This window comes from Chelmon rostratus, chromosome 9, assembly GCF_017976325.1.
Source record: "Chelmon rostratus isolate fCheRos1 chromosome 9, fCheRos1.pri, whole genome shotgun sequence".
NCBI classification, from domain to species: Eukaryota; Metazoa; Chordata; class Actinopteri; order Chaetodontiformes; family Chaetodontidae; genus Chelmon; species Chelmon rostratus.
Genome location: NC_055666.1, coordinates 16,873,167 through 16,887,825, shown reverse-complemented (window position 1 = coordinate 16,887,825; position 14,659 = coordinate 16,873,167). Strand labels below are relative to the sequence as shown.

General features: G+C 40.0%; 1 protein-coding gene across 4 annotated transcripts in view; it reads left to right on the top strand.

The window, feature by feature from the left end:
- macrod1 (mono-ADP ribosylhydrolase 1) overlaps nt 1-14,659 on the top strand; it is a 111,997-nt gene that overhangs the window by 12,401 nt on the left and 84,937 nt on the right. The window lies entirely within an intron of this gene.

Below are 14,659 nucleotides of genomic sequence, written 5' to 3'. Positions count from 1 at the left end.
TCTACCAGTAAGCAACTTGAGCTAGTTAATGTAAATTGGCACCATTCACTAGTCACGCTCAACTTTTAAAACTTTATCTGTTTACGGGAATGTTTTCAGAAATGTGTGCGAAAGTTAATGCAACAGTCTCAAATATATTCTTCTCTTCAGAGGAACACAGGTTAGCTTTGTTTCTCTCGTGTGACAAATTTTGATAAAGTTAGAGAAAGTAGAGGCAAGCATCTCAGTCAGTCACAATCAATTGGAGATGTGTGAGGACAAATGAATGTTTCATTTCAGGCGGCAGCAGATGCAAACAGCGGGTCGAATAGATATCTGCTGTTCTTCCACTAGTCACATTCAGTTTGAGATGTGTGAGGAAAAAAATGAGTGTTTCATTTCATTTGCAGTGAGTGGAGCTCCAAAAGCTTCAGAAAGTTGGAAAAATTAAATTAAGGGGCGGCTGTGGCTGAGGAGGTAGAGCAGCTTGTCAGAGGGCTGGCGGTTTGACCCCCCAACTCCTCCTGTCCACATGCCAAAGTGCCCTTGGGCAAGACACTGAACCCTGGGGCACTCCCTGGCCACTGAGGATGCACAAGCCATTGCATTCCTAATTGGCACTCCCAAGCCCAGATAAATGGGGAAAGTTGCATTAGCAAGGGCATCCGGCCCAAAAAGCCTATGCCAAATCAAATATGTGGATCATAAAAATCAGATCTCCATGCCGGGTTGGGCAGGGCCCGGTTTGGCAGCGAGCTGGAAACAGATGATCCACTGTGGCAGCCCCTAACAGGGAACAGCTGAAAGAAGAAGAAGATGGATAATTAGATGTAAGGAGTTAAATAGATAGGAATTAAAATAGGATGTTGGAGCAACAAAACAAATAATTCAAAGGGTTAAAGGATATTCAACAACAAATACAATCATGACAAATTAATGTTGGTAGGGTATTAAGATAAAATAAAGAAACAATCACTCGCTAACTTTCATTGTAGCTTAATTGGTGTTAAACATTTTACATGCTTTACTAAATAGCTGCTGTACACTATTTTTATGTCTGTTATTATTCTTTGTTTTCTTCAGATAAATGCAGAATTTGTGTATTACCACTATTCTTTGCCACCTGACAAACTGCTGAATATCTCTGTAAAGTCATCCAGGGCTCCATTGAGGAGACCACAGTGGGAATGCATGTTATCACAGACTGGGACGCCATCAGACACTGGTACTGTCCTCAGGGGCATGCTGGTGCTGCAAGATTTGGATAACTGTTTTGTTTGAGCTTCTAAGTTCAGGTACACGTGTAAAGCACTGGAGCAGGTTATCATGTAGCTGGAAAGCAACACACTCTCTGAGGTCTGTATCAAAGATTATCAGTGTGTTGTTTCCAAAGTCTAATGGCGAGTCAGACAGGATGCAGTCTTCCATGTTCACCATCTTGGATTCTGAACATTATTGCTCTCTCCATCGCACTGATCATGAACTCATGTATTATGCATTCTAAAAGCTTTGGACACATACCATAGTTCATCTCACATGGACTTGGACTGTCTTGTATGGTACCTTCCTCCTGCTTTTTAAGTTTTGTTGTTGTTCTGTTTAGATATGTATTGTTCCTTTAGTATAGTCGCAGGATTCGTATTTGTCCCAAGGCAGTTGTAGAGCGTGTTTTATTAGGTTCTCCTTCTATCAGTAAAACTTGTTGAAATTTCAGTGTTTTAAATTCAGGCTTTGGGTGAAGTTGTACAGTTTTTTGACCAAATACAAGTTATTATAGTGCAAGAAATGTGTTTTTTGATTATTACCATGTTTACTGTCGAAAATGTACAGTAGCAAATGTTGTATTTAAAATATTTCACTAGACCAGGTATAACGATGGGCAAGATACTTCAGAAATCAGATTGTAGACATGATTGTGTATAACTGATTCAGTGAACATGATTTTAATATGTAACCGGTATTTTACAAAGTAGCATATTTTAGAAGCTAATCATTTTGTGGAGTGTACAATCATGATCTTCAAAGAAAGTAGTTACTCTAGTGTATTGGAATAAAAAAAAGAATTAGATAAAATGTAGATACAGAGGTGAAGTGCAAGCACCTTAAAACTATACTTAAGTAAATGTATTTGTTGCTTTCCACCACTGGTGTTCAGTCCAAATAGGCAAACAAAGAAAAAGGGTAGGCAGGCAAGCTGGGCGCTAAGGCAAAGCCCCAATTAATTCCTTAAGTGACCTGTATACAGAGTGACCTGATTAGGTTAATGGGGGGCAGGTGTAGACCAGGTGACTGGGGAATGATGGGAGGAGCTGAGGACAACTGCTGCACAATGAGGAAATGACAGGAAATGTTAGTGGCAGGTAAACAAGGAGATGGTAAACTTCAAATTGCTTGTTGCATCCACAACAACAGTTCAAACCCCGAAGGCATTCACTTCACTATCATGTCAGACAAAGAAAAGCAGGGAGCTTTCACATTTCAGAGCCTGGAACCAGCACACTTTTGACATCTCTGCTTTAAAAATAGCTAGCAAGATGAATTGATTACCAAATGGTTTCTGATTAATTTCAGTCTTTCGAATGAAAGATTAATGGACTAATACATGCACTATAAGCTCCAGCCAAAGCTAGTATATTCTTTAAAATGGAGTGAAGCATTAGTGCAGAGCCACCGGGTGCCATCTCTGATTCACAGCCACAGTCTGCAGTGACAAGGCATGTGAGGACCTTTAAATGACTGTTTTTAATGTGTAAACACTGCTACGGCCTCATCATAAATGTGCTTAAATGTATGTTCCTCCTGTAATGAAGACTGGACTATGGATGATGTTTGATTAAAAAAAGGCTTCTTTGTAATCTTGTTAATATGAAATTGAAAGTTTAATTCAAATCTTTAATGTTGTAGAGTAGCCTGTCATTAAGGATACATGCTTCCTATAATTACCACGGTCCTGTCCAGAAATATTGCTGCAGGAGAGAACTAATATCTGCTACGCAGTCATTTCTCTCTGTATTTGTTTTGAGGATTTTCCCTTCATCCCCCATATGATTTCAAATGAATAGAAAATTAGTCTTCCACGCCCTCTTGAAGTGGCTCATTTCAGACTGTAAAGTAAATGAAAGGTCGTAGGCGTGTTTCATATCTTTGAAGGTTACATGATCTAAGCGGCAGCCCTCTGAGGAATCGGAGTATATGTGCTTCAGATTCACTTTAAAAGTTGCTTTAAAACCATCATGGTGATTGACATTTTGTTTTATGCTCATCTGTAGATTCCTGCTAGTTTTTTCTCGTCTCTAGTTTCTTGGGGTTTGTTAACACGCTGCTGACCCTTGTCTTGTCCTAGCTCAAATGTGGACGCTAGTATTTCATAGTTTTCATCATTGCACTGAAGTCATGTTGTTATGTCCACTCTGTCCTCTTTTATCTGTGTCTTTGCCATGGGCGAAGTTTGGAGGCTTCAGTGGCTTTGTGAATTGGCCGCAGCATGAATTTAGACAGTGCTGCTGCTCTAGTTTTTCCAGTCCAGATCTGTCCAAGTTAATTACGGTACAACTGTCAGAAAGACCACTTTACTGGTCATTTGGACAGCGACATTAATGCTCTCTGTGTACGGAAATTTTGAGCTTTCAAGGTTCAGTGCCCTGAGTTTCCACGGGATGCTCTGATTTCCAGTTTGTGTCTCAATTTGAGTGGGAAGATGGAAGAAAAGCTACGTTGCTTAATGGTTCATCTCCATAGTTTCATCCTCTCCCTTCCCCCTTCTTTTTCTTTACCACTTCCATTTAGACATTATCGCAGGGCTATGACCTGAGAGAAGCGGGACATTGATTTACACCCTGACGTTGAGAAGTTAACATCCCCTTGGAGAGTTAATCCCTAATGTTGTCCGGGTCAGTAAATAAACGGAAAGAAGAAAAGCCGAACTGAAGGAGTTTGCAGAAAAGCTCATTCGCGCTAATTATTTCTCTCCCACCCCTCCCTTGTTAAAAGCTTTCCCACCCCTCCAATCAATCGCCACTTTAGCTAGCAGGAAGGGATGGAAGAAGTGCGAGCCTCATTAGCCTGATTGGGCCGATGTGGGAGATGGAAAGAGATGGAGTGAATAAGGGAGTTAAAGAGAAAAGGAGTCAGCTTGATCATCAGCACTTGGCCCATCAGAGCTTCTGTCATCAAGGCAAGTGCTGCGTTCAAATGCGTTGGTCTGTTGTTCAGTGTTGCGACTCCTGGTCGGCCGGGAGAGGATCTTCTCAAGGTTGTTGGACTTTGTTTAACTATTTTGTTCTGTCAGCGGTGAAGGTAAAGCTCCTCTAATTTGACCGCCGATGAATGCATATTCCGAGGTCTTTGCCAATTTAGCATAAAATAAGACCACTGAAATGTTTTTTAGCTATTAGGAGCCCAGATATAATGGGCAGCCAGGCAAATAATGATGTCATGAAGTTGCCGATCAACAGTCAGCTTTGTTATGTAGACTGAAAAATAAAGAAAATAGAGGATGATGAGTGTCTATGCGTTTTGCCTCCATCACAGTGGATAAACCTGACAAACACTCACTTCACCTTTTCTGGCGTTCAGACACTTTATTTTGCTGTTTTGGTCGTCTGTCCAATGTGACGTTGCAAACTAATCATATCACTGTTGCAAAGCGGAACTGCTGTCTCGACTTTGATAGCCGTTTGTGCTTATTATGCAAACTTTTAATACCAGAGAAGTAGAAAACAGATCGGTTGTAGCCCCACTTCCTACTTAAATGTATACAACATAAGGTCAGCCCAATTTATGTGAATTATTAATGTTAAAATACCGCATGCTCCTGGTGGCCTTTACAGCGGACAGACTGTTGAACCAAACTCCATTCCCTTTCAATCCTCTCTGTGGACGACCTGAAGCCACAGATTTCTTCTTTTACTGTTCTTCACTGGGGATGTAAAGAAAATCAAAAACTTTTTTTTTGGTTGAACATGCAAAATACGACAAAGTAGCTTTTATAGGCATGGTGCCATGAGTTTTTTTTAATTTGGCATTAGCACTTTTATGGCACTTGTTTTTAGCCAGAAGCGGGTGTGGTTGTTCCAACGGGAAAGTGACGTGAAAAATTCAAACCCTGCCTAACATTGACACCTCCCCACACCTGACTGGTTTCCATATGAAGTGTCAGATTTTGGGTGCAGTCCTTCCCATTGTTGGAAACTCAAGCAAAAGAGCACATTTAAAAACAATAAATATTGTGTGTGCTTCACAGGGAAATATGACAAACAATTATAATTATAATGAAAAGAAGTAAGTAAATGTGAAATCACCAAACTGCTCTAAATTTGGCAGCAAAATTTGTGTTCATGTAGGACCCTGTCATTCAGAGTAAAAAGCTGGTTTCAAAAATATAGGTTTTCAGGTCCTTTGAAACATTCATGCTGTCACTCATTTGGGGGATTCAAGAAATGTAATTGTAAATTGTGGCAATAGATCGGGGGAGGACTTGACAATGAGAGATAAACTATTCCACGGCCTGGGAGCAGGAATAGAAAAGGCTTGATCACCTTCACATTTTAACTGGGAACATGAAATTGTAATGAGTCACTGATCAGAGGACCTGATGGGTCTGAATGTAGAATCGAGACTGAGGAGACTGGAGATGTAAGCCGATGTGGGTCCATGCAGTGCTTTACATACAACTGAAATAATCTTAAAATCAGTGGGTTTCAGATGCTATCCGGTGATCCGACAAGTGCTTTATTTGAAGCACAGTAAAGACATTTGACGTTCAGAGCGGCTGACTGAATGTAACCAGGGCTATTGATATTAAATAAAGCAAGTCCTCTGAGGGTGTGACAAGGCGACAGCGATGTGCAGTTTGTAAAGCAGCCAGCTGTCAAAGTTGAATGTGTTTCCTTTTGCAGGGCAGAGTTCAATTTTCTGTGCTGTCTCACTTAATGCACTCCTTAGTATAGCAATAATCGTTTGCATTCCCAGTTCCTTATGACAATAATAGCGTACCGCATGCCCTTTTTTTCAAATATTGGTTTTTGTGCCAGATAAGTAATCAGCCTAGCATTATAAGGTTTTGGCTGTGCATCCAAAATCCGCCTCTCCTTGGCTGCTCAGGTCGAGTACTTGAACAGCTCCCAAAAAAAAAATCACCTCAAGTATGGTCACAATCGCCTAATGAATGGCTTCTTTTAATGAGTTTATCAACCTTTGATGATTGATGTTATTCATTTAGACTTTTGTCATTTGAATCCAACCATGTCTCACTGAACCAGCTGTGCGAATAATTTTGAGTAGAACTAAGACACACAAGACGGAATGAGAAAAAATTTGATATGGAAATTAAAAGCACATTGGAGGAAGATTATCCTCATTGTAGGCAGTGTTATTTGAATAATAAAGTATAATGCAGCCTGACAATAAGCCTCCATTTTCTCTCATCTTTGTAATCATAGCTTAGTGAACAAAGTACAAAGGATGTATCATTGCAACCTCCAAAATGGGCTTTAATCTAACCCTGAGTCCTCTTCCCATCTCTCCACCAGCAAATACAAGGGGCCCTCATTGTCTGCTCACATGCCCTCATCACAGACGGTGTTTTTGTCCCATAATCACACACACGGACACGCATAGAGTACAGGGAGTACACACTGCTCACAATTACCATCTTGTAATTGTGGTCTATCAGTCCTTGTTGTGAAGTGGTTCCCGATGTGCATGTTGTCGGCTGCATTATCAGAGCTTAGGAAATGACAAGACTATTTATAGGAGCTATTAATCCACTTATCCTACTGTTGCAACTGTCCACGGGTGGGACAGACAACCCTGGTTAGAGCCGGACTGACAGACAGGCTCATCAATCAGAGCATCAGTTAGAGAATGTGATAGAACATGAGGATCAATACGTCAACATAGAGAAAAGTCCAGAGAAGAGAGGATGAACATCTGGCTGTAGCCTTTAATGTACAGTGCATTTTATTGTCACTGATGTAAGTGACTTGTATAATCCCAGCTACAGATTTATTGAGTTTTAAAACTGGGAATCTGTTCAGTTTGTGCCATTTTATTTTAATTATTCCGGTTAATTAAAGCGTAATATTTTGTTTGGTAAGCCCCTGGCAAACATCTGTTTTCAGTGCATTGGCAAGGACGTTTTTGATCAGTTCACTTTCAACACAACGCAGTCCAGTGATTAAAAAGGAAGAATATTTATCTCGGTTTTAGTTTCTGATGTGTATCAAGTGAACTGAAAGCTATCTGCAGGTGGATTTGTCTTTCATAATAACAGAAAAAAAGTCAAGGACACTGTGATGCATTGGGATACGAAGGACAGCTCAATCACCGTAACGTCAAGCAGTGAAAAGATTTATTACACCTTTTACTTTCTGTGTCTTCTGCAAGATCAACAGCATGTGATTGGTTTGTGGTCTGCACCTGCATGAGCGAGCCAGTTATCTCTGTGCATGTGTGTGCTGTCGAGCTTTGCACATCATTGTGTGGGTGTGTGTATTTTGAAAGTCCGTCTCAAGATTTTTCTGAAATGTTAGGGTTGATATTGTATTAAAGATACTTGTTATGTGTGCTTGTGATGAGCAAAGGCTGCACGGTTAAAGGCTGGCGTTTTTCCATATTTATTATTGCCAAAACATCCCATGCAAAGACCAAAACCAACAGTGTCAGTGTCAGTCTCTCTATTTCTGACCATACCCTGTGGATGGCACTCAGTCCTAAGCCTATTTATTGTTACTTAAGATATAAATAGATGTGATTAGTCAAAAATATACACTTTCATGGTTTGAAAAGACCAAACAATTCAACAAAAAATGATGGTCAGTGTAGTTTCAGCAGATGTTACTCACAGGAGTCATTGTGAACTATTTTCAGCTGCGGGTTACTACACATATGTCCAAAACCGATAAATTGAAGGGTTTACAAATTTGGATAACAATGTATTTGCCAATATAAACATTGTCACATAAACACATTACATATTAGGAATGCAGGATAATACTTTTTTCAGAGTGAGGCATCTCTTTACGACCACAGCAATGGTTTTCTTCACCGTTTTCTTGATGCCATGGTCCTCATCTGTTTCTTTAGTTAATGCCAAAGCATCTGTGGGGCTCACTTTTCGGGTTTATTCCTCAAACGGACCCAAATATTCCCACATGATCAGCTTGATGACAGACTGTACGTGCAGTACGTGCTGTTCCAGCTGGTCTGCATGTCTTGCTGGAGTCTTCTAATACGCTTGTTGAGCTGAACCCAAATTTTGTTTTGTCATCATCACTTATCCTAAAATATCTCTGACCTGCTGACATTCTCCTCTCCCTACCTGCTCAGCTGACGGGAAGTTAACGCCACATTGCTGTAAAGTGGTATCAGAGGCAGCTGTGTCAGAGTAGTATTAGGATTACGATTCCAAGTACAGGAGCACAGTATTGCATCTAAAACCTGATACCAGTATTACATTACATTACATTACATACATACACAAATATGTAGAAAGTTCATTACTCCAGATATTTTGCAGTTGAAATGTAAAGTTGTCAATGCATTTTGGGGGACAAACATTGTAATGCTGTTTCTAGATTACCTCAAGAATGTAGTATTTTTGGCATTTCTCTACTTCAATTTCTTTCTTTGTTACTTAGAGCCAACATATTTGCAGATGCAATATATCTTATTGTGGTCTTTTTTTAAACAGTTTTTGGACAACAATGGAGGCATGGTCCATGGCATAGAGAAATAACATATATCAGGTTGGGCTAAACGGAGAATATTTGGTAGTTGCTCTTATTCATTGTTATTTTTTTTCGAACAGAAAAGTATAGCTGCCTTATCCTTTAATTCTTAGTTGCTGTCAAAGTCTTATAAGTCAGAGAGAAAGCAGTAAAATAATTTTGATCCTTAATTTACACTAGATTACGGGTTGTGGTCACATTGTGTGTGCTGGACGTCTGGTATGATCACAGTCCACTCTGTGGCATTTTCGACTCAGTAATGAATAATTTAAAGCGCTCCTGGAATTCATTTATTTTTTGGCTGCGATGTGTCTGTCTCTGCTGGAGAAAGGCTGAGAGTCAGTACTCCAGAGAAATCACAAGTTGCCATAACTACAAGTGCTGAGGTCTCTGTGCTGTCCAGAGTGTAGCCCCGGAGAGGTGGGCAGTAAGCCGACCATGAGTGAAGGCTGAGAGCTCTGGAAGACCCCATCCAGCAGGAGCCCAGCGCCTGAAGCGCTCCTCAGCCAGAGTTGTTTCTCTTCACAGTTTGCTCATGTAGGCAGGAGATGAAACTGCATGCCTGATGATTTATCATGTGAAGAGAAGGAATCCATCAATTATTCACTTAATGTCAGCCTAGGACAGATAATGAGGCAAATAGCACAAAGACTACTTAAGGTTATAAATGCATTTAATTTTTCTCAGTTTCAGATGCTTTTTCCAGCAACAGCAAGGTTAGAAAAAAATCTAGTGCTATACAGGCTCATAATTAAACTAAAAAGATAAAAGACAAGAGGCTGGGAAATTGAATAGAAGACAATTGCAGTACATGGGCAATTTAGGTATCTTTTTGTACATGCTTTCAGCGTGGTTATAGCAGAAGTTGTCTTGGAAGATTTTTTCTTCCCTCTCACGTGAGGCATCTTGCAGTGGCACTAAAGTGGCTCTCTTTCTGATAGACAGCCTAATTCATACAGTTTGTGTTGTTATAATCCCCTGGGAGGCTGTCTCTGCCTTGTTTATTCCAGTGTGGTCCTCTCCATCCATTGCTACAGAGGAACCCAGACCACCACAGCTTAATGTTTTGTTGTTGTTCTTCAGTTCGTACCTCTGAGGCATTTCACTAGTTTCCTGCAGTGTGTGTGTGTGTGTGTGTGTGTGGTAGGAGAAACATGATGTTAGTGTTTGTTATCCAGCTTGTTTGGGACAGCCAGTCCCCCTGCGACTCAAAGGTGTGCAGATGTGTGTCCAACAACAATGACTTTTAAAAATGAATTCTTGAGTTGGATTTACAGCTGAGGTGAGGGTTTAGATGAGAGGTTTGTAAATCTGTACATGTATTTGGATATTGCAAGTATTTATTAGTGTAACAATGCTTTGTTTGTGCATGAGTATGCGTGTTTAAGATATGATCCTTTTGACTGCATGTACATGTGTTGATGTTTATAGTATGTCTATTTGTGCACTTTCAGGTGAATCAGTCTGTGGGGTCCCCATGTCCGTATATTGCATGTTTTACACAAGAGAGTGACCATGGTTTATTCTGTTGGTTGTGCACAGCTGGGGAAATGTATACGATATGCATGCATGCATACATTTCACCAATTGTATGCATTCGCAGGAATACATTGACCTTTTGCGTAAAGAGCTTATAATGCATGCAAACACTGGAAGACACTTTACCATGAGATGCAGATTTAAGTCACTCCAAACAGCACTGTGGTGAAGAAAACACAGCATGGGGGTTATAATGCAACTAAGCATTTTATTGGGCATTGGTGAATTGAGCTCATTTGTTAAAGAAATTGGGGTAAAGTCTCAGAAATACACTAAATTTAAAGGCAAGGCATTCAACTGAAGACACTACTGCTGCGCTTATATGCACAATCCTCATTTAACATGTGTTCGTCTATTATTGAAGCACATTTCTTTCTCCTAGAGAACTCAATTTCGGATAGATGATGCCCTAGTAGATGTAACTTAATGGAAGCATATCTGAAAAACCCACTTTGATGCCATTTATTACTGTGCAAGAGTACATTTCAGACTCAACAGATATGGACTGAGTCTCTGAGTATACATCTTTTTGTTGGGTGTAATGTGAGTTAGAATAATTAAGCTGGAGGGCTTGACGCTAGATAATGGACTGCGACAGTGAAAGGCCCCCGTAATGACTGACAAGAACTCGGGGCATCGTTGTTAAGAGCACAGACTTCACATTTCCAGTTTGCGTTGGCGCACACACACACCGACTAAGACATATAATCACAAACCCCTTAGATAAACAGTCATATAAAGTCGGTTGTCTGTCTTTATCTCCTTGTCAGGCACAGACAGCACAGTCTGTGAACCATTTCTATCTACATAAAGTATATTTCTCTCTGACTCACTCCTTCACAAACACCCAGCACAAGCAGTTACTCTTAGATGGACACTTATACACTCCCCGGTTCGTTATATTGATCCGTGCTTACACAAGCATTAGCACTCACTTAGAATGAGATGCATGTCTTCACCCATACACAGGAGCGCAGAGCATGAACACATCCATACAAATGCGCACACACTGTCTCATATCGCTTGATCGCCATGCTAACACACAAAACGTGTCGGGGGGGCATGCGCCTGCTTTGGCTGGCAGACTGTTCCGAATTGAATCGGAGTCTACAGCAGCTGATGTATTCATCCAGTGTGTGTGATTTAACAAGGTCCACTCCGTCTCGTCATAAATCATATTAATAATCTGAACTTCCCATTGATTTTTATTTTTTTAAGCCATCTCAGTGCATTATTTGATATCTCCAGCCTTTGTTTCTGATTTAATGAACCCAATGTGGAATTTCACAGACGCATGCACACACACACACACACACACACACACGCGTGCACACACAGAGAACTCATGAAACTGCTTTTCCTTTTAGAAGTCTTTATTCATCTGTGTAGAAAAAAAGACGACAGGCCAATAAATGGAATAGCATTTTGCGCCCATTTTTATGTTTATACATAAGAGTGTTTTCATTATCACATCTGAGGGTGACATTTTTAAAGGAAAAGGATTTCTGCACAGAATGAAAGGAAGCTTCAGTGCTCTTAAAAAAGAGAAAGAAAAGCAAATGCAAAAATAACTAAAAACCCACACCGGAGCTCTTCCGATATTACTGGTTCACAGTAACACAAGTTGGAAAGAGAAAGAGACCCACAGAAAGTAAGAATGGGTTTCAACACTCACAGGCTCTCTCTCTCTCTCTATGTCAGTCCTCCCCACCCTCTACTCTTTATTTTTCCCTCTTTGCTCTCTCCTCTTCCTCTTTTAATGTCTGGCTGTTTGCTAGCGTTTTCCTTTGAAGTTCCTCCTCCCTTAAAGTATATTAGTGGGGTCAGTGAGAGGCAGTCAGAGAGGCAGAAGCAGGTGCTGCTTCCTTCTTGCTGGGTGTGTGTTTGTTTGTGTATTGAACTGCACAGTCTAGCAGCAAGGCTGTGATCCCTGTTAACACAACAGTGTCCACACTGTACTAAGGCCTGCAAAACTGGACGACTAAAACCAGTCAACTGAAGTACCGTACCTCACAGAATGAGGATCAGTCAGATCAACTCTGAAATGTCGGATGTTGTAAAGAAAAACAGCTGTTTAAAGAGTTAGATACTGTGAGACATCTCATTTTCCTTCCTGGATTTTCTGCATCGTATCTTTAAATTGGCCATCCGACTAACAGATTGAAAGATAAAGGTTTTTCAGTTTACTGTCACATAAAACTAAGACAAGCAACACATACTCACAACTGGGAAGCTGAAATAACAAAATATTTAGCATTTCTGCCCAGAAAATGACTTTGATGAATGATACATTGTTTCTCAAAAGTGTTGCAGATTAATTTTCTGTTGATTTAATAATTGGTTGTTTGGTTTAATTAGCTAAATTTTCAGGTCAATTTGTCATATTTCATTCTACTGGTCAAACCATGGAAGCCCTCGATGTAATTTCTTTGATTTAATATCTGTGGTTGAATTATTGTGTTTCACAGACGTGAGCATAACTACTTTATAGCAATATTGTAATTTCATGTAATTTTTGCATCAATATGATGTAGTACTACAGTTTGTCAGGTGTTTGCCATTTCTGTCTGGTAATTTTATGCATAATCAGTTTCCCAATCTATATATATAATATATCCCAAGTACTATATCTCAGTACATATAATATCACTATATAAAATGACATATAGTATGATAAATACTTTTATACATATTGCCCACTTCTACCTGTTTATATTTTGAACTTTCCCTTAATGACCAATAGAAACAGTTCTAGCATTTTAAATAAAATTGAAAAGACACATTATTATTAGTGAATTTTAGGAAAGAGTAATTACAGCAGAGTAACTCCGACCTTCACCAAAAAACTCATATCTGCTAAAACTTATTTTCAATTAAGCAGGTTTAACCAGGCTCTAGAAGATAATGGATTACTATTATAAGATGCATGATTAGGTTTCTTTCACTTCATTTGAAAAGGTAATTTAATAATGAGACCAGACCACAATAGAAATTGGGTACATGCATTACTTTTTCTAAACTCTGAGTGGGACATTTTTAATAGCCATTCCTTTCACTGTAGTCATTTATTCTGTGGTATTGACAATCATTGTACTTTTTTCTCTAATGTTTTTCTCTGATTGTCTCACTGTGCCTCTCTTCGTGATATGTGGCATGGAAATGAGCCTGTATTGTGATGAAGATACATGATACATAAGGCAGAGACTGCCCAAGAAGTGTTGTTCGATTATCACAGGCAACTGAAAACCATCAGTCTTTGAAGGAAGTGTGCAGTCTGTTATCACTCAGGTATTTGCTGAGTGCCGTAGTGGATACACTGTGGGTAAAACTTGAGCCACATTTTTGATGACGATGTCACATTATTCCAGTTGTCACCGCTCTTCTCAACCCCGCCCGCACCCTTCTCCAGCCTCTTCTTTTCCTTTTGTCTGCTTTTTTACCTCCTACCGCTGCATTTGTCACACGCCCTTTTTTTACTTATCCTCCTTTTTTCTCTCCTTTTCTGTCCTCACTCTCAGCCTTAAGCCAACACACCTCTCTCAGTGCACAAAACAGTACCCCCCCTTCCCCATATTTTATGTTTTATCCCTCCATCCATCCATCCATCCATCCATCCATCTATCCGTCACCCCCCTACCACTATCTCGCTCTTTCTCTCCCTCTCATTAGTCTCCCTATGCTGTGGTTTGTGTCTCCCATCTCTGTCAGAACTGTTATCGCTGCTGTCAGCTCCCTTGGTGAGAACAAAGTCGTCCTCTGCTCACGGCACCACAAAAGACAAGAGAGAAATAAAAGGAAAGAGCCTCAGCCCAAAAAAAAGGAGGCGGAAAGGAGGAAAAATTAAAAAGGAGGGGAGTAAAGTGGAGGAAAAGGAGGGGGCTAGGAACACATCTTTTCATGTCAACCATGATGCATTGTCATCTGTGAGTTATAACTACCATTGATTTCTCCCTCTGTCATCCCTTTTATCTATACAGCACAGAGCTTACAGTTGGTAGGAAGATATGAGCTATCTCTATACACATCAAGTGCCTTTTCCTCATATTATAAATATAGCTCCTGCTAAATCAGCTAAGCCTAGTATATCAACCTCAAATAAGTTACTGTGTATTATTATGAGCTGAGAAGAACAGTAGGTTTGAAAGACACTGAGATATCCAAAAGAGAAAAGTAACCATTTATAACTATAAGTAGCGCTGAAAGACGGGCTTACTGTATAATGTAGTATACAGTAGTAGAGTATAGTAGGACTTTTGTCACTCAATAGCAATGTCCAATCAACATAGCTGAAACGAGTCTTTTCTACCTAGCAAACCAATCAGAATTGAACCAGCAGAGGCACAGAGGGTACTTTGGAAACCAAGGACAAAATGGCCACCAGCCAAGGGGTCGTCATCATATAAATGGTGCCT